General features: G+C 34.5%; 1 protein-coding gene across 1 annotated transcript in view; it reads right to left on the reverse strand.

Moving 5' to 3' along the window:
- The window catches only part of LOC104988513 (serine/Arginine-related protein 53), a 239,406-nt gene that overhangs the window by 14,818 nt on the left and 204,588 nt on the right, over nucleotides 1-20,000 (reverse strand). The gene's annotated exons all lie outside the window — the stretch shown is intronic.

Here is a 20,000-nt window from a genome sequence, read left to right on the forward strand (position 1 = left end):
CTCGTACAAGGTAAGGAGCAGCGGCTGCACTTTGCTGGAGCAGCCGTGAAGAGATACCCCACGTCCAAGGTATGAGAAACCCAAGTAAGATGGTAGGTGTTGTGAGAGGGCATCAGAGGGCAGACACACTGAAACCATAATCACAGTCAATGCTTAGCAGGTTGAAACAAACTTCCTTGCAACTTTTCAAAATCTTATAATTATCATATATAAAATAATTCTGAAGTGTAAATTCTACAGAATTCTACATGTCAGGAAGAATTTACCTAACAAACAGATGGATTATTGAGAGAATGATAATGATACTGTGGAAATTATAACAAGTAGTAAAAATGAACCATGTAATCTACACTTAATAAGTTTTTTAACCAACTTATTTGATAATAAAATGGCAATTCTTAAAGTGATCACATGAGCTCTAAATATATATATATATATATATGATAATTTCTTTGTGCCATATCTTTTACAGCAACATGACAGATATCCTGAAAAAGAGTATAAACTACTTAAAAAACTAAGTTTTTGGAAAAAAAATAGTTGTTATATATTACATGATTATAATGTTCCAGAGACTGTGCTAAGCACTTTACATACATCTCATTTAACAAAATTCACATAACGATCCTGACAAGACAGGCATTCTTAATGCCATCTCTTAGATGAAGAATAAATTACCGTAAGTCACAAAGGTGATAAGGTGGCAGAACTTGTATTTTAACCCAGATCACAAAATCCATGTTCTTAGCAACACTATACTTCTACATAACTAGAGATTCATTTGTTTATTAACTTTCATGGCGGGGGGGGGGGGGGAATAAATCAAATAATTTTTAGTTGCCAGAAAAGACCATATAAAGTTAGAACTAAATTTTCTTTAGTCTTTTGAATGCTACCATTAACCATCTTAAAGACTGTGAGTGTCATCGAAAAAGCTCATTTTAATCAAGCTTTTTCAAATGAGTAACTTTAAAAATATTAAACATATTCACAGTATAGGTACTCTGCTCTTTCCTTTAAAGTAAATGCAATCTCACTATGACAGAGACACATATCAACAGCTTATCATATTTCTGGCTACATTTCATTTTAACAGTTACTATAATTCTATCTCTTAGGATCAAGGTCTAAGCTAGAAATATTACACATAGCTCAAAAGTAGATTTATCTTGCCTCTACAACTTAGCACCAAGTTAGTTTAAACAAAGACCAGAAAAGAACAGAATTAAACCAATAGCACATATTCTGTTTCCAATAGCAAATTCCTCATAAGAATTTTAATCAAATATTTTTTCTAAACAGCTTAAGCAGTTTGCAAAAAAGTTATTTATAGCTATTTTCTTTTAAAAACTAAGACAGATATCATTTTATAGACAAGTAAGTTAAAAGAGGTGACTCTGATACTAAGGTTACAATATTCCTCTTAAGGTCTGTTTAAGAAACGCATATTCACTACCCAGTAACAGTATATGTGAAATGATCCTGCACATATACTGTGCAAATATACAGCCAGGTTTATTTGTTCATACATTGTTTATGGCTGCAAGCAGCAGAGCTGTATAGCTGTGGTAGAGATCTTATGGCCCACAAACACTAAATATTTATTTTGTCCTTTATTTAGACTTCCCAACACAGGGATCTTCCCAACCCAGGGATTGAACCCAGGTCTCCCGCATTGCAGGTGGATTCTTTACCAGCTGAGCCACAAGGGAAGCCCTTATTTAGACTATACCTGTATTCTTTCCGCTTAACTTTTCCACCCTATATATAGCTGTTAATGTTACCTTCACAAAACAAGCTTTTAATTAAGTTATTGCTTAAAAAACTCATCAGTGACACTCCACTGCTTCCAGATTTAAGCATAAATTAATCACCTTAATTTTCAATGCTATCAGTACATTTCAACCTTATTCTTCTACCCTTATCTTTCAACCATTTCTGTATTAATACCCAGCATTTCAACAGTACATGGCTTCTTACTATTTTTCAACCACATCCTACATATTTCTCCCACTGCTTTCCTCATGCAGAAGCCTCTATTTGGAATTTCCTTTTCCTCAGTCATCCTTTGTTGCAGAAATGCCATCATCTTTGTTGAGCCCTACCTAGTTGGCTAGATACAGTGTGGACTATCAAATGACTCACAGAGCACTCAAAATCCTTGTGAAAATGCTATAGACTACCTCGCTGTTCTTTCAAAATGAGTGCCTCTCCCTTCCTTTTCCCCAGTGGCTCAGTGGGAAAGAATCCACCTGTAATGTAGAAGACGTGAGATCAATCCCTGGGTTGGGAAGATCTCTTGGAGAAGGAAATGACAACACACTCCAGTATTCTTGCCTGGGAAATCCCATGAACAGAGGAGTCTAACATGCTATAGTCCATGGGGTTGCAAAAGAGTCAGGTACTACTTAGTGATTAAACAACAACAACAACAACTCCTGTACCTAGTTTCCTTCATTCCTAGCCCCAGATATGGAACCTCACTGCTTAAACCAACTTTGAATAGAATTTAGGACGAAGGTTTAGATTTGTCAAGAAAGTAGCTGTATATGGAAGCTAGGCAGATGAAGCAGAAATTCTCCCTGCTCTGTGGAACCAAGACAGGCAAGGAGAAAGGGAAAGAAGCTTGGCTAACTCAATGAAAGTTTAGAAGCTTAAAACAAACAGAAAATTGAAGAAACAACAAATCCAAACCATCATTTATTTGTAATTGCTACATAACTGTGCCACAGAAATGTGTACTTAACATGTCCTGTTAGAAATTGTGGCTTTCTTTTTCTTTGACAGCTGAACCAAGAGATTTTCCCACAAAAGGAAGAAATTAGGGGGGTTTATATGCATCAGTTCTTGGTACATTAGGCCTCTCAGAAATTCTAAAATAATTCTATGCAAAACAAATTATTTTACTAAAACTTCTAGACATAACAATGAGGTTAAAATAAAATTATATTTAATAATACAATTTTTAATATATTAAATGGTAAGGCACAAATAATTTCAGGTTCCTAAATTTTTTCTAAAGTGAAAAGGTGTGCAGTAACATACAAGGAAAAGCATTCATATTGTTCTAAACACTGTTTTAGTATCTTGGTATTTTTTTTTAAACATTGTTATAACCACCTACTTTTGCTATCACAATATTAAGTATGAGCACACCATAAATATTAATATTTTAGGATAATCTATTAGATATTGTTTTTAAAGAATTACATAAATATCTTTCCTGATCCTTTTACAATTCAGTTTAAAATAATACTTCCTATTTTTAAAAGTCTCTGTAGCCTGGCAACAGGTATTTCTAAGAAACTTATTCCCTGCGACTACTTTTCTTTCAGTTATTTGACTTTGTCTCTCTCTCTCTCTCTTTGTATCATCTCACGACTGCTGGGAAGGAAATGGTGTTCTCTGCAGACCAATCACCTGGACTAGTCTACTTATTATTTCTCTTTGCTGTACTGACTTCACAAAAGTTTTTAACTCTCTTGACAGAACCTTTCCTGTTTTATTCTAAGTTACAATTTCTATCTTTAAATGCAGTTACTTAGTCTCTAAAAGATCTTTCAAAATCACCTTTTAAAAGTGTTTTTGCTAACAAAGGCCAAGAGGTAAAAGTACTAGAAAGTTTTTTTTAAGTTATGTTTTCTCCCAAAAAACATTAATTAAATTTGAACCACTGGGTTCAAAATGGACAATGAAGCAGATAAAATATTTAACCTTTTGTAGGTTTATTTTATATCTCTATAAACATGCCATAGAAAATAACTGATTGGAATGATTTACTAAGAGATTTTCTAGATGGATTATTTGCATACAGGATGTTTGCAATATTTCATATGTCCCCAAAAGTTTTTTATATATGGGAAAAAACATTAAAAGGCAAAGAAAGACTGATTATATATCAAAACTGTATTCTAATCTTAACTATGTAAACTTTAAGGGTTTGTTTTCTCATCCATGCGTGTTCATCACAAGCGTGTTCATCACAATGCTTTTCAAAAATAGAAAACTGTCCCCCAAAAGTAAATGACTAAATAAATTGTGGTTTAATCCCTGGATGGAAGCAGCACAGTAGTCAATTTTACAAGTATTTTTAAAGACATTAAATAACATGGGGAAATGCTAGAATTACATTTTTATGCTGCAAAATTAAACATGTAAAATGACCCAGATTTGTTTAAAAAAGGAAAGAAATTAAATTTAAAAATTTTACATAAAATGCATATCCTAGGAAAAAACTAGAAAATATGTGATAAAATAATTTATATTATCTACTCTATCCTTAAGTCTTTCTATGTTTTTCAAGTAGGATTCCATCAGCTGGAGCAGGAAAAATGGGTTTCACAACAACAAAAAAAAAGTCTTTATAGTTAAAATAATAAAAAAATTAGATGACTATTAAATTTTTTTACAGTTCAATATAAAGTACATTAATGCTACATTTCAGTATATTAAAGTATGCTCTAGAAATTGTAAGATTTAAGTTTTGCCTATAATCTGACATTTGACACCCATTCTTGCTACTACCATGAGGTTACAGACATATTTTGCTTAGAGGTGGATTTTATAATGGATAAATGTACCAGCCTTTGCCTCAGGAGACTCGTGATCAAAAGTAATAAGTGAAAATTATGTAGATGATCAAATATTGGTTTTTTTTAGTTGACATTAGTCTAATCACAAAACCACTTCCCTATTCATCATAATTAATGATCTCCACTCAAGGAAAGCCCAAAACCATGGGTGTTGTTACTCATGATTAAAATATACTAGCAGAGGCTTGATTTCTAACTTACGTTGCAATTTTCCTTTTAGAATTCTAATGTAGAGCCCAAGTAATATACAAATATAAAATCAATATATTATTTCTTGAACTTCCATTCTAAAATAATCAGATTCCTCTCTCTTTCTTGCTAGTTTCCTCCTCACCCATCCTTGCTTATCTAAGACAATGAGGTAACCTAAGCCCTATTTCACTCATGAAAATTTTCACACTAATCAGTTCAGTTCAGTCACTCAGTCGTGTCCATCTCTTTGGGACCCCATGACCCGTAGCACGCCAGGCCTCCCTGTCCATCACTAATAAAATCCTATAATCAAGAGTAGTACTTTATGTATTAAAAAAATACCTATTATAAAAGAGCAACTAAATATATTTTCACAGTAACTTTAGTATGATAACCAACTCTATACCACTTGACTAACCCTCCCTTTTCTCTTCAATTGACCACTCTACCGAAACGGCAGCTGATTTTTCACATTGTTGAAAAATACAATTTCTTTCAAAATTGGTTCTACATATTTTTATTTTTTCACAAGGCCACGAAGGAGAAAACATTAAAAAAAAAAAAAAACCCTTTAGGTAAAATTATATGAAATGCTAATATTTTGTCATTTTTAAAATACAAAAGTGGTAATTTCATTTTGTTCAACTTAAAAAAACAAAGTTGACAAGGGAATAGGGTTGGCTTTTTAACTTAGAAGCAACAGAAGAAATCATGAAGGAAAATGACTGACAGATTCCACTGCATAAAAATACTCTATATAAAAAGTATCCAGCGACACAGAACTAAAATACATGGCAACACAGTGACAGTAATATTATTAGCAGCAAATCTAACCAAGAGTTTAGAGCTTCATTTCAAAACAATTACTAAAAGTTGTTAACAAAATCACTAATTTCTAAAAGATTAGAGAAAGAAAGAGTATAAAACAACTCACACAGTAAAATGACAGCCCGTCAAGTTCTCTACTTAGATTTCTCTGGGACAAGTCTCAGTTATTATTATTAAAATGTGCAAATTAGATAACTCTGATACTTAATGCTAGCCAATGATGCAAAACTTTCATGTATGAGTGCTAAGTCACTTCAGTCATGTCCGACCTTTTGCGACCCACCAGGCTCTGCTGTCCATGGGATTATGCAGGCAAGAATACTGGAGTAGGTTGCCATGCCCTCCTCCAGGGGATCTTCCCAATCCAGGGACTGAACCCACGTCTCTTATGTCTCCTGCGATGGCAGGAGGGTTCTTTACCACTAGTGCCACCTGGGAAGCACCCATAATACTTCACTTATAAACTGCATCCTCTAGACTGATACAACAGCTACAGAAAGCAATTTGAAAAATGTGAAAGAAGTCTTAGAAATACTCATACTCTCTGAGAAACTATTTCTAATTTCGGGACCTAGAAAAAAATATTTAAAATAATTGAGAGCTATGATCATTCAGATATTTCAGATACTTGCTTTAAGAAAGTGAAGGCCAGGAAATGACCTAAACCTCCAACAATACAGAGCTCGTTAGATAAATCTATTCCATAAGATATAATATTTCTATTAAAAGCAATGACAGTGCTTAACATTTAAAGTATGTAAAATTCCTACCAACAAAAAAATGCCAGTGTACTATATATATATCAAGAAAATTTAAACTTTTTATTCTTTGACACATAATTTTTTTAAAATCTAACCTAAAATAATCATTTAAGATTCAAAGATCTATGTACAAAGATGTTTGTCACAGTGCTACCTATAAGAGCAAATTATTGAAAAATGATTGAAAACAATATACCAATAAATTTCTAACAGAATAATTAAATTGATTTCAATATACTGATACAGTAAAGTACAATATAGCTATTGAAAATGCTTACCAAAAAATTGACATTGAAAATTATTCCAACTATACTCCTAAGTGAAAATGCAAGATACAAATATAGATCATACTTCAGTTTTGATTTATGTGAAATATGTATTATAATATGGATGCACAGAACAGATATGAAAGAATCATCCCAAAATGTTACAATGGTATATTCTTTCATCAATGGCAGCAAGAGGAGATTGGTGTAAATCTAGATAAAATGACTGAAGAGTACGGGGAAAGTAAAGGCAGATGACAACCTGAGACATATTTGCTGAAGTAAAACAGCATGTTTTGTTTTTCTTGCTTGGGAACATTACATCCTCATGGCTTAAATGGCAAATATCCACAGCTTTAGCACCAGAAGTAATAGATTCGGTTCAAGCCAGTAGCAGAACAACTAGACCTTTAATGGGGAAATTTTGTAAGTGAGAGTCATAGAAGGTTGAGATTATAAACTGTCCATATGCTCCCAGCTATCTATTAAATTATGCATGTGGGCAGAAAATCCCAGAGAATCCAGTGAAGATTGAAAGCCTGTGATACTTATAAATTTGCTCCACCTTGCAATGTATTCCTCATCTACATACATCAGAGTCATAGTGTGGAAACCTTACTGCCCTGAGGCATCATTCACTGACCAACCACTAAACTATACCAGGCACAGGAGCCATGCTAAGCAAACAACACTAACAAGCACACAAAAACTGAGCTAAGATACCAGCAACCAAACACTGCAGAGGCAATAAATTTCACAGATTGTGTCTAGGAAAGACAACTGCCTCCTTTAAAAAAAAAAAAAAAAAAACTCAAAAGGAAAACAAAACAAACAGAATCCAGAGTTAGAACAACATACCATCCACTAGTCCAGTTTTTAAGCAAAATTTTGCTGCTGCTGCTGCTCAGTTGTTTCTGACTCTGTGATCCTCTGGACTGCAGCCCACCAGGCTCCTAGGTCCATGGAATTTTTCAGGCAAGAATACTGGAGCAGGTTATGATTTAAAACTAGACTTATTAAAAAGTATGAACATATGAACCCATATTCAAGAAAAAAGAGTGGTTAATAGGAAGTAGCTCCAAATTGGTCCAGATGTTTGATTTAACAAATAAAGATTTCAAGAAAGATATTATAAAATGTTCAGAGAATTAAAGGAAAATATGCTAAGAAGGATTAAACAAATAGGGAATCTCAATGGAGAACTTTGAAACTATAAAGAGAGAACCAAATGGAAATCTACATTTGACAAGTACGATAACTAAAACAGAACCCTCCCCCAACCCCCAAAAACACTTCACATCACTAGATGGACTCATTTACAGACTGAGAAGGCAGAAGAAAGAATCAGTGAATATAAAGGCGTATCAGTAAAAATTATCCAAAGCAAAAATCAAAGAGAAAAAATACTGAAGGAAAATGAACAAAGCCGAGAAAAGACAGAGAAAGAAAAGGACAAAAAATACATATATATATGAAAAAATAATGACAAAAGTACCAAGTTTGGTGGAAAACTTTAATACTTTAACAAAATGCAATGAATTCCAAGTGAACAAATACAAAAAGAACCAAACTTATATGCATCATGGTCAAACTCCTGAAAGCTAAAGGCAAAGAGAAAATTTTGAAAGGAGCAAGACAAAAATAGCACAACATATACACAGAAAAAATACAATGAATGTTTGACTTTTCATCAGAAATAATGCAAACTAGAAGGGCTGGTGCAAATTTAAAGAGCTGGTGGAAAAATATTAATACTTGTCAATCAAAAATTCAACATATAAAAAAAAGGCAAACTAAAAACATTCACAGGTAAGAAAAAACTGAGATAGTTCATTGTTAGCAGACCTACCCTAATAAGAAATACTGAAGGAAGTCCTTCTGGCTAAACAGAAATTAATGATAACTCAGAATTCAGAATAGGAAGGAATTAAGAGGAATGGAAAGAATAAATATGTGAATAAATATATTTTAAATTTTCCATAAATTTTTTAAAAAGACATGCTTGCTGAAAGCAAAGATTCCAGCACTGTTGTTGAGTTCATAAAGTATTTAGATGTAATATGTATAATATTACAAAGGAGAGGAAAATGAAGATAAACTGGTAATGTTTTATTAGAAGTAAATTACTATCAATTTGAAGTAGACTGCAATATGTGTGTGATGTGACATATGAATCTAATTTTACCTTTTTTCCAAATAGTTTCCTGCATTGTTTATTAAAAGTTCAGTTTTGCCCCCCACTGATTTTTGATGTCCCCTTTATCATACATTAAATTTCTCTATGTATTTGATTTATATTTCTGAACTTCTATTTCACTGGTCTATTGTCTATTCAGGTGAGCAGTACCACACTATTTTATGTATAAAGGCTTTGTGGTGTGCTTTAAGGAGAAGGCAATGGCACCCCACTTCAGTACTCTTGCCTGGAAAATCCCAGGGACAGAGGAGCCTGGAAGGCTGCAGTCCATGGGGTTGCGACTGAGTGACTTCACTTTCATTTTTCACTTTCTTGCATTGGAGAAGGAAATGGCAACCCAATCCAGTGTTCTTCCCTGGAGAATCCCACGGACGGCAAAGCCTGGTGGGCTGCCGTCTATGGGTCGCACACAGTGGGACATGACTGAAGCAACTTAGCAGCAGCAATAAGTTAAAGGTGCATACCTAGAGGAACTCCTTAAATATTTTTCCTACAGTGTCATTGAAAACTTATATAGTCAGAATATCACCTAAACACAACAGCATAATACACACTGTTAAAAAAAAAAAAAAAGAAGGGCACCACAATGGCAATAGCCCTGAATCAAAATGGAAGCATTATAAAGTGATTTAGTTTTTCTTTTCTTTGTTGTTTCTGCATTACATATGAAGTGATTATAATATTCTTAAATGGAATATTCCAATAAAATTTAAACCATGTAAAAAATACCATAATAAATATACCAAAAAACTCATGAAATAACTAAAGACATTTTAAATATGGGTATCTTACATGGGCATCAGAGAGTTTATAAACCTCTTGAAATAATACAGATTTATATTTTCCTGGACAGAGAATCTATGGTTTTTATCAGATTCCAAAAGGGATTTATATGTCCAAAAAAAGTTAAGAACCAGTGTTCTAAAGTATTAATAAATGGCTTGTCAAATTCCGTTCATTTGGACTGTGGACTCTGAAGCATCCTTATGTAATTAACTGCTCTTTAAAATTCACTAATTTAAGTTAGTTTATAACTCTTTAATTTCCCTTTATTCTTATTTCAGAGGCTCTGATCTGGGTGACATGAAGAAATAGGGTAAGGAGACTATTCTATGGGCCACAAAAGCAGAAAATAGCAACACGATTGTATAAACTGGAAGTCCCTTAACCCTGAAATAATCCTACCTAGTTATTCAGCTAAGTAGGTTTGCTTTTATTTTTCCACATAAGTCTTCATGAAAGTGCCTATGAGTTCATGATATTTTAACAATTTCTTAGGTAATTTGCTGTTCAAGCAGGTTGGGAATTACTGCTCTGCATTAACAGTGAAGTCCTGAGGCTAAGTTGGTTTGTGATCATTTCCATATCCCTATCACCCAAAGCAGAACCTGGAACAGAGAAGACTCTTAATAAACAATCTGTTGAAATAAATAAGTCAGTCTTCTTTTTCACAGTGTGTGGATAAAGAATAAAATCAAGCAGTATCAAATTACCATCTACATTATATATAACAAATACTGAGATAAGAAAATGCTTACACTCCTTAGATAGTAAGTTACTGGTAGTAGTAAGTTATATTGGAAGATTTGTGTTTGGATTATTAGTGTTGAAGTATTCCAGATCTCTGTCCCTGAAATCCTTTCTGTCCCTTACTGGTCCAGTAAAAATAACTTCTCATTCACATTATTTCCTAAGGAAAACAAATCTTAGTCCTTGAGTCAGCAATATCTCTTGGGCTCTTAAGTGACTACATCATAAAACCCTGATTTAAAACCTAGACAGATGTATTGTTTCTTTTCTAAACAAGAGGAAGAAATCATTATCTATGAAAATAATAAGAACAATGCCATTTTAGGTCACTTCCAAATTCAAAGCAAAGCTTCCAACAGAGTTGCTTAACAAGTATTAAAATTCTTGCCTTTTAAACGCATAGACTTAAATGAAAATGATAGATTAAAGCACAAAAGGTACCTTTAACATGATATTCAGACTAGGCTATCTGATCAGACAATTCACAGAATAGAGAAACCATTCCTTGAAACCATTCCTTGAAATAACAGCAACCCATATACTCTGTTCCATCTTGAACATTCAAAGGGTCCCAATCCTATGGGAAGAGACATTTCAAGGACTATACATATGCATGCTAGTCGTGGATCTTATTAGTAAACCCATTTCACTATAAAAATTCATTTCAAAATTTGTGATTATTAACGATAATTATACAACAACAAAAAACTGCGTGGAGAAAAAAATTTTGAGATGGAGTATATTTTAAATGATTAAGAACAGTAGAAAACTATCCTGATTAGAAATGTAACAACAAAATGTGGTGTTTTGGTCCACACAATAGTCTACTCACCCGTAACAAATGTAGCTGATGGACTAAAACTGAGTCAGACTCACACTTATCAGGCTTGCCAGGACAACCTTGGAGTCAGTCTATCAGAAATCTAGTGTTGAACCAACAAATGTCTTGTAAAAGAGCTAATGTAAATAAGCTGAACCTCATAATAATGCTTTAGCTATTAGATATGTGATTTCCAAGTTCAGAATATGTATTCAACACCCTTATTTCTCTTTGATTCAGGCTTCTTCCCTAGCCCTTCCTCTACCTTGGGTCTTATTTATGGGTTGTAGGAAAAGAGTGGGGAGGGGACTTCCCTTGTGGTACAGTGGATAAAAACCCATCTGCCAATGCAGGGGACATGGGTTTGACCCCCAATTGGAGAAGATTCCACAAGCTGCAGAGCAACTAAAGCCTGTGTGCCACAACTACTGAGTCCACGTGCCCCAAATACTGAAGACCCAGTGGCCCAGAGTCAATACTCTGCAACGAGAGAAGCCACCACAGTAAGAAGCCCTGCTCATCAGACCTAGAGAAAGCCTGCATGCAGCAATGAAGACCCAGTGCAACCAAAATAAATAAATTCCCAAAAAAGAGGGAATAAAAATTCAAAGTTACTTTCACTACAATTTTTTTTTTAAATGCTCAGGAGCATTCATCCTAAGGTACTCTCTGCCCTTAACAGAATATGACATAAAAAGAGAGACAGGCAGCTTCCCTAAGCTGTCACAGAAGTTCATGCGGGAAGATCAGTCACATGGCCTGGCACAGAGGGAAATACCTTGCTCACATGGTGAGACCTAGTGGGATCAGCAATAGTACGGGGCAGAGGAGGGTCAAAGCAGAGGTGGATTTAAAAAGGAGAGGTGAAGGTCATGGTCTTCTTCTTTTTAAATTTTTCAAACCACCTATGTTGTTTTTGAACACATGCAATTCTCCTCAAAACTGCCACAGACTCTTGGGGGACACATAACCACCTCAACTGCAAGGGTAAAAGTCAGTAAAGTACCTTTTGTGAAAAGAAGTTTGATTTTACTTGAATACTGCCTCTTAGAAAGGTTCAGATTAAAAAGCAGGAAAAAGTCAGGAATACATAAATACTTTGGTATACCCATATGCTCAAATATCACCCAAGTCTCTTGTGTGTTGCTAGGAGACTGTCAAATGGTAACATCTCAGTGGATTAATGGGGTCTATAATAATCACTAAAGCAGAGTTCCACCTGTAGTCCAAGAAGCCTGAATCCTTGATATGTTCTAGGAGGATCCCTGTAAGAATGTTTGTTTTTTCTTTTTGGAGAATTTTAACTGTGGCTTTGGTGTTACACTAAAAACTGCTAATATAAGCATATGAGTGCCCCACTTATTATCAAGCAGTTAAATGCAATTTCAATGGCAGGTTTTATGTTTATGTTCATTATCAAGTTTGGTGCCATGTGATCTCCTAAAGTGCTGTGTTTGCTTTTAATGTGTCTATAAGCATGTATAACTACTGCAAAGGAGGCCTGTCCAAATGTCAAATGACAACAATGGCCTCCCATCCACCGCTGTACTCATGTTAAATTTTCTGGCAGTAATAAAGACAAAATGATTCTTATTGAATCAGATACTTTCACAAAATAGTAAGTCTTTAATTTCTCCAGTTATATAGTAAATTGAGACTGTGTTATTTTTATGAAAGTAAATCAAAGGGCTACTTGATTTAGTACCAGAAGTATTATTCTGGACTAATAATAAAAAAATTGAACTTATGTCAAAGCTTTTTTTGCATCAAGAGCAGGACAAACAATGTCACTCTGGTACAAAAGTAAGGGATTCCACAGCAAACTGAACAGAGAGAAGTGGATGGAGAGTGAGGGGTATCACATGAAACAGAATAGAGCAGTGCAGCCAGGGCAAAGTCAAAAAAACTTGAGCTACAACATCCCTTTCTTTATTCATCATTTGTGCTGAGGTCCTGCTGGTCTTTGCACATACTACTTGCAGTGACTGTAACTGCAGTGAGATGGAGGTAAACTATTCTTGTTATATAGATCTTTTAAACTTTTTGTCAGAATTTTATTACTTTTGGTTGCATTATTATAATATTATTACTAGGTCACCAAGAAGATGGCTTAGTGATTAAAATAGCTTACTTATCAAAACAGAAAAATTAAAATAATAAAAATATCAAAATCATTCAGGAAATACAGGAAACACAAAACATGCGAGTAAATCTGACTATTAATAAACCAAACATTAGAAAGTCAATGTAAGTAAACTAGAATCATCTATGTTAAGATAATTCATTTACATTATACTGGTTAAATTTTACTTTCATTGATTTTGTAATTTTATATTTTATTTGTAAACATAGCTAGTGAATTTGTACTAATATGCAAATTTGAGAGGTAACTATACTAACAGCACGAGCTCTGGAAACTGCCTGGGTTTAAATCCACAGCTGACGTTTATTATCTGTGGGATCTTGAACAAGTCATTTAGTCTATATGTGCCTCAGTTTCCTTATCTATAAAATGGAGATAATAATATTACCCCAAAATCCCACCTTAATGTCATAAGTAGGATTTAAAAAAAAATAGTATGAACTCTGGAGACAGACTGCCTGGGTTTTATAACTCAATTTTTCTTCTCCCAGAGTGTATTACTGTGGGATTTTATTGTGCCTATCTTGTTGGGTTATTGTAAAGATGAAATGAGTGTGTGTGTGTGTGTGTGTGTGTGTATGTGTGTGTGTGTGTGTGTGTGTGTGTACACATGTGCATATCTATCTATTTACCTATCCAATCAATACAAAATGCCTAGCACCTAGTACATGTTATATATGTTACCTGATGTTATTGTTACTGCAATTTCATTTTTAATATTAGTATTACAGTTTTACATTTATATAAACACTACACCTATAAGGAGTTTAAATATGGTTATGTATATGCATTAAGCAATATTATGATATAAATCAAAGGAATCAAAATGTATTAAGTGGACGGGGGAGGAATTTTTTTCTCTTTAAAGAGTGTGCATATGACTAAAATTCAGGAAACTATTTTTAAATTATATCACCACCATACTGTTTATCTTAAAGCTACGTTTATTTTAACCATATTGAAAAGTGTTACTTCTGAAACTTTTAAGAAACACTGATAATCTGGCAACACAACAAGGCTCACTAACATTTTGGTGGCCTACCCACAGCTCATATCACCTTTGTCTAATCACAAAACACTGTAGCAACCATGCATGCCCACAGCATGGCAGCTATGAGTCAGGCAACAGCTCGATACCAGCCAAATCAAGTGTGGTTTTATTTCTGCTGGTTAAATTTAAATGTTAGATCAGTGAATAAAGTAAAAACACCAACACTTTTTCATATTTAAATAATATACTATAAGTTACTCAGAACAAATAGAACCACCACCTTTCAAACAAGGTGTGTGGCACCTATTCATACCATTAAAAGACAATTATCCATGGTTTAGAGGCTTTTTTTTCTTATACTTTAAAAGTATTTGGAAATCGAATATTATATAAATCACAGAGTATTAGTCTGATTTTAAAGAAGGATGAGAGTGAATGTTCATTTGTATTTTTGCTTAAATGGTCTTTTTATATCAAACCCTGATAGTCAACTTAGTTTCTTTAGGAATGAGCTCTCATATCAATAAATAAAAGTATGAACTGATGGTAAATATTCAGTTACTATGTCAGAACACAATATTCGCTTTTGCTGGGATATATAACTAAAACACTTCACTTGTCTTTGCCATACATATGGTGGTTAGTTTATTTTTTTGTATAAATTCATGAGAAACTTTTTCATAGATCTGGTTTCCTTAAAAATGTTTGATTAGTGCTTTGACTAGGGCTCCAACCTGGATAGTGGATACAACTTGGATAATCACCAATAGATGGCACTGTTCGCACTAGGTAGCCAAAACCTCATAAATGTCTCATTACAGGCACAAATTATTAAGACCAAAATCAGTGAATCTGAATTTTTCAAGATGGAGGACATATATAAAAATAAATTAAATATTAAAAAATTTATACTTAATAGTTTCAGATTACGGAGACTGATTTAAGGCAAACCATTTACTCACCTAAAAATATTTATTGAGTACCTACTATCACTAGGCACTAGAGATATAAAAGTGATTAAGATATTTCCTGGTCTCATATAATTATACAATAATGTAACTAATAACGGAGATATTCACTGAGAAGCACAGAGGCACATTCTGGGGATGGAATGGGTAAGCGAAAGATATTTGCAAAAATGGTCCCTGAGCTGGTTCCAAAGGATGGGAGTGTGGCGGTAGTATTTGTCAGTACATTCTTTAAGTTCTCATAATTTAAAAAAAGGGAAAAGCAACAGCAAGAACTGGAAGGAAAGAAATGGTATACTAGTACAATGTGAAAAGTATAAGTCAGAGCATGGTAAGATATAAACCTGGAAGAAGAGGTCTGCAGCATTCAAAGAGTCTTGTTATCTTAATGAAATTTGGACTTCACTCTTTTTTTTTTTTTTTTTTCTAATTTTATTTTATTTTTAAACTTTACATAATTGTATTAGTTTTGCCAAATATCAAAATGAATCCGCTACAGGTATACATGTATTCCCCATCCTGAACCCTCCTCCCTCCTCCCTCCCCATACCATCCCTCTGGGCCGTCCCAGTGCACCAGCCCCAAGCATCCAGCATCATGCATCGAACCTGGACTGGCAACTCGTTTCCTACATGATATTTTACATGTTTCATTGCCAATCTCCCAAATCTTCCCACCCTCTCCCTCTCCCACAGAGTCCATAAGACTGTTCTATACATCAGTGTCTCTTTTGCTGTCTCGTACACTGGGTTATTGTTACCATCTTTCTAAATTCCATATATATGCGTTAGTATACTGTATTGGTGTTTTTCCTTCTGGCTTACTTCACTCTGTATAATAGGCTCCAGTTTCATCCACCTCATTAGAACTGATTCAAATGTATTCTTTTTAATGGCTGAGTAATACTCCATTGTGTATATGTACCACAGCTTTCTTATCCATTCATCTGCTGATGGACATCTAGGTTGCTTCCATGGACTTCACTCTTTAGGGGATGGGGGTCCATTAAGGAGTAATAGAGATTGGCATAGTCATATTTATATTTTGGAGAGATTACTGTAGGAACTACGTGAATAGGAACTTGAATGGAGTGAGATTGGAGGTGGGAATCCAACTACAGTTGTGGCAGTCCAGACAGCAAGCATGATGCCTGAACCAGAGCAGTGGCAATATGAAACTGGAGCCTATTATACAGAGTGAAGTAAGTCAGAAAGAAAAACACCAATACAGGATATTAATGCATATATATATGGAATTTAGAAAGATGGTTTAACGATGACCCCATATATGAAATAGCAAAGGAGACACAGATGTAAACAGACTTTTGGACTCCGTGGAGAAGGTGAGGGTGGGATGACTTGAGAGAATAGCATTGAAACATGTATATCATCATATGTGAAACAGATCACCAGTCCAGGTTCAATGCATGAGACAGGGTGCTAGGGCTGGTGTACTGGGATGACCCTGAGGGATGGGATGGGGTGGGAGGTGGGAGGGGGGTTCAGGATGGGGAACACATGTACACCCATGGCTGATTCATGTCAGTGTAGGGCAAAAATCACTACAATATTTAAAGTAATTAGCCTCCAATTAAAATAAATTAATTAATTTTTAAAAAAGCCAAAAAAAAGAGTAGAAAGGAAGATATCGTTTTAAGAAATGTTCAAAGGCTGTGTTTTAGCAGGATATGATGTTTAAATGGATGTGGGATGTGAGGGAGAAAAAATCAAGGGTGATTATCAAGACAATGCATTTCACAGGTACTTTTGAAATGCCACAGATAACTTTGTACTGATCTACCATTTTTAATTGTTTTTAATAAGTTGCTGACCTGCTTATTCATCTCCAATCTTTGTGTAGCATCTTGCATTTTATCTTCAAAACACATCAGAATTTTTAAGAACTTCCCTGGTGGTCCAGTGGCTAAGAACCTCCCTGCTAATGCAGGGGACACATATTCGACCCCTGGTCTGGGAAGATTCTACATACCACAGAGCAGCTAAGTCCATGTGCTACAACTACTGATCCCACGCTCTACAGACCACACACCACAACTACTGAAGCCCACGCACCCTAAAGCCTATGTTCCACAACAAGAGAAGCCACTGTAAAGAGAAGACTGTGCACTGCAACTAGAGAGTGGCCCCCACTCGCCAACTAGAGAAAGTTCGTGCACAGCAACAAAGACACAGCAAAGTCATAAATAAATAAATATATTTTAAAATGGTTAAACAGTAAAATTTTAAAAAATAGTTATCATAAAATATGGTTATTATATATTTGTCATCTCTTCTGTTTATTAGATTACATCACATGAACACAAGGTCCTCTCTCCTGATCTGGATCACTGTTGAATACCTAGCACCTAGTCTGGTATATAGCTGATGTTCAACAAATAACTTGAAAAGTGAAGTGAAAGTTGCTCAGTGGCATCTGACTCTTTGTGACCCCATGGACTGCAGCCTGCCAGGATCCTTTGTCCATGGAATTTCTCCAGGCCAGAATACTGGAGTGGGTACTGGAGCTGTGCCACCTGGTAAAGAATCTGCCTATGATGCAGGAGACTCCAATTCGATTCCTAGGTCAGGAAGATCTACTGGAGAAGGGATAAGCTACCCACCCCACTATTCTTGGGATTACCTGATGGTTCAGCTGGTAAAGAATCTGCCTGCAATGTGGGAGACCTGGGTTCAATCCCTGGGCTGGGAAGATCCCCTGGAGAAGGGAACAGCTACACACTCCAGTATTCTGGCCTGGAGATTTCCATGGACTGTATAGTCCGTGGGGTTGCAAAGAGTCCGACACAACTGAGCAGCTTTTTTTTTTTTAACTGTTGAAGAAACACGTATTTCTGAAGATTCAAGCTCTACTCACAATATGCTTGTCTGATTACTTTGCATCAGGATCAAACACTACTTTAGTCCCCATTTAGTAAAGCGTATCCACAAGAGATGCAGCCTATTCATTAAGTACTTTAGCTTTTTTCAGTGACAGCTTTTCTCACCAGGGCAGGAATGAGCCTTTCAACATGTCAAGTTAGCAGCTATTTTCCAGCATAATAGGCGCTCTCTGGTCAGGTCAGTTTTCTTCAGCATGGACAACTAAAACACCATACTATAGAAACAAGAAATTTCCTCCCTCATTTTATGAGTCTTCTCAAAGTTTCTGCCACATCTCCTTGCATCATCTTTTTTAATGGATATTAATTTATTCAAAATCATTAACCTTCTCAAGGCTGTCTTAAGACTTTATTGTGTTTGGTCAGTCTTCTACAGTTTAACTATCCCTTAAAAATTTTTTCCCCTACTTTCACAGTACAAAGTATTATTTATAGCATGTTCATGGAGGGAAAGGGGTGGACAGGGTGCTCCATTTTTAAAAACATACCCAGGTTTTCCAATGACCTTCCCTATCGGTTTCCTTGGGATTTCAAGGGAATAAACAGATTTATTTTAATAAGCTTAAACATAAAAACCTGAACTTAAAAATTAGATAGGCCTTCTATTCATACTAAATATTTTAACAATAAAGCTGCTCCAGAGCATCTAAAATATTCATCCAGTAGATTTAAAAAATATTTAGCACTTGTTTTGTACTAATATGGTAGGTAAGATATGCATAGAATAACAATTATAATGTAGTCATTATATTAATAATATTAGAAAAGTTTTATAAATTGGTACAGTAGTTCAGTGCCATGGAAGACTAATTTTTACTGAATATATATGGATTACTTTATAAAGGAAACAGAATCTATGCTGGTCTTTGAAGAGAAAGTGGTAGTATGTAGTCCTGTCAAAATGTAATTTGTAAGTATATTTTTCAAGGACAAAAGTACTGCAAACATGAAGTCCCCAATAACAAACTCCCAAGTTTATATCACAAGACATGTAAAATTACAGTAACGCTGTTTAATATAAAACACCAAGTCAGGAAAAAAAAAAAAAAAAGCTAGCAAATAGACAAAACCTACCAGCGCAACCTGGAAAATTCCATGGACAGAGGAGCCTAGAAGGCTACAGTCCACGGTTCACAAAGAGTTGGACATGACTGAGCAACTGAGCACACATGCCAAGTCAAAATGGTCACAATGCCATAAATGGCTATATAGCTAAATGTTATAAAGTTACCCACTTAGTAAGATATGTATATTCTAAATTGGATTAAATGATTCCAAAGCATCACTGCCTCTAAATAACAAACTATCAGTGGCTGATAAAGCAAGAACTTTTATCTTAATAAATATAAGTCATTTTAGAATTTCTTCTAGGAACACAGTTACATAGAAACTTTGACAAACCAAGGAGGTAGATTAGGGTAATCCTTTCATAAATTGTAATAAAGATAGAAAAAGGAATAAATTACATTGAAGCAGCATTCAAAGCAGAGGTTAAAAGAAATTTCACTGTAAATTTTGCCATATATAAGCATTATGTATCTGTGAATAAAAATTTATAACAATTCATTAGACAACGTTTTAGCAATTATATTTTAAGAGACATAATTTTTTTTACTACATCCCTTTATACACATTCTTTAAACGAAAACCAGGTGTTCATCAAGCAATGAATACTCACTTGTGTTATTGTAACATATATTTTTAAAAGTTGATTCTCGAAATTAATCAACTCTCAGAATATACTGTGGTTAACTTTGAATGAATCTGAATATATAGTTATAGGGATAAAGGTAACAAACTTACATTATTATTT

This window comes from Bison bison, unplaced genomic scaffold (genome assembly GCF_000754665.1).
Source record: "Bison bison bison isolate TAMUID 2011002044 unplaced genomic scaffold, Bison_UMD1.0 scf7180017864135, whole genome shotgun sequence".
NCBI classification, from domain to species: domain Eukaryota; kingdom Metazoa; phylum Chordata; class Mammalia; order Artiodactyla; family Bovidae; genus Bison; species Bison bison.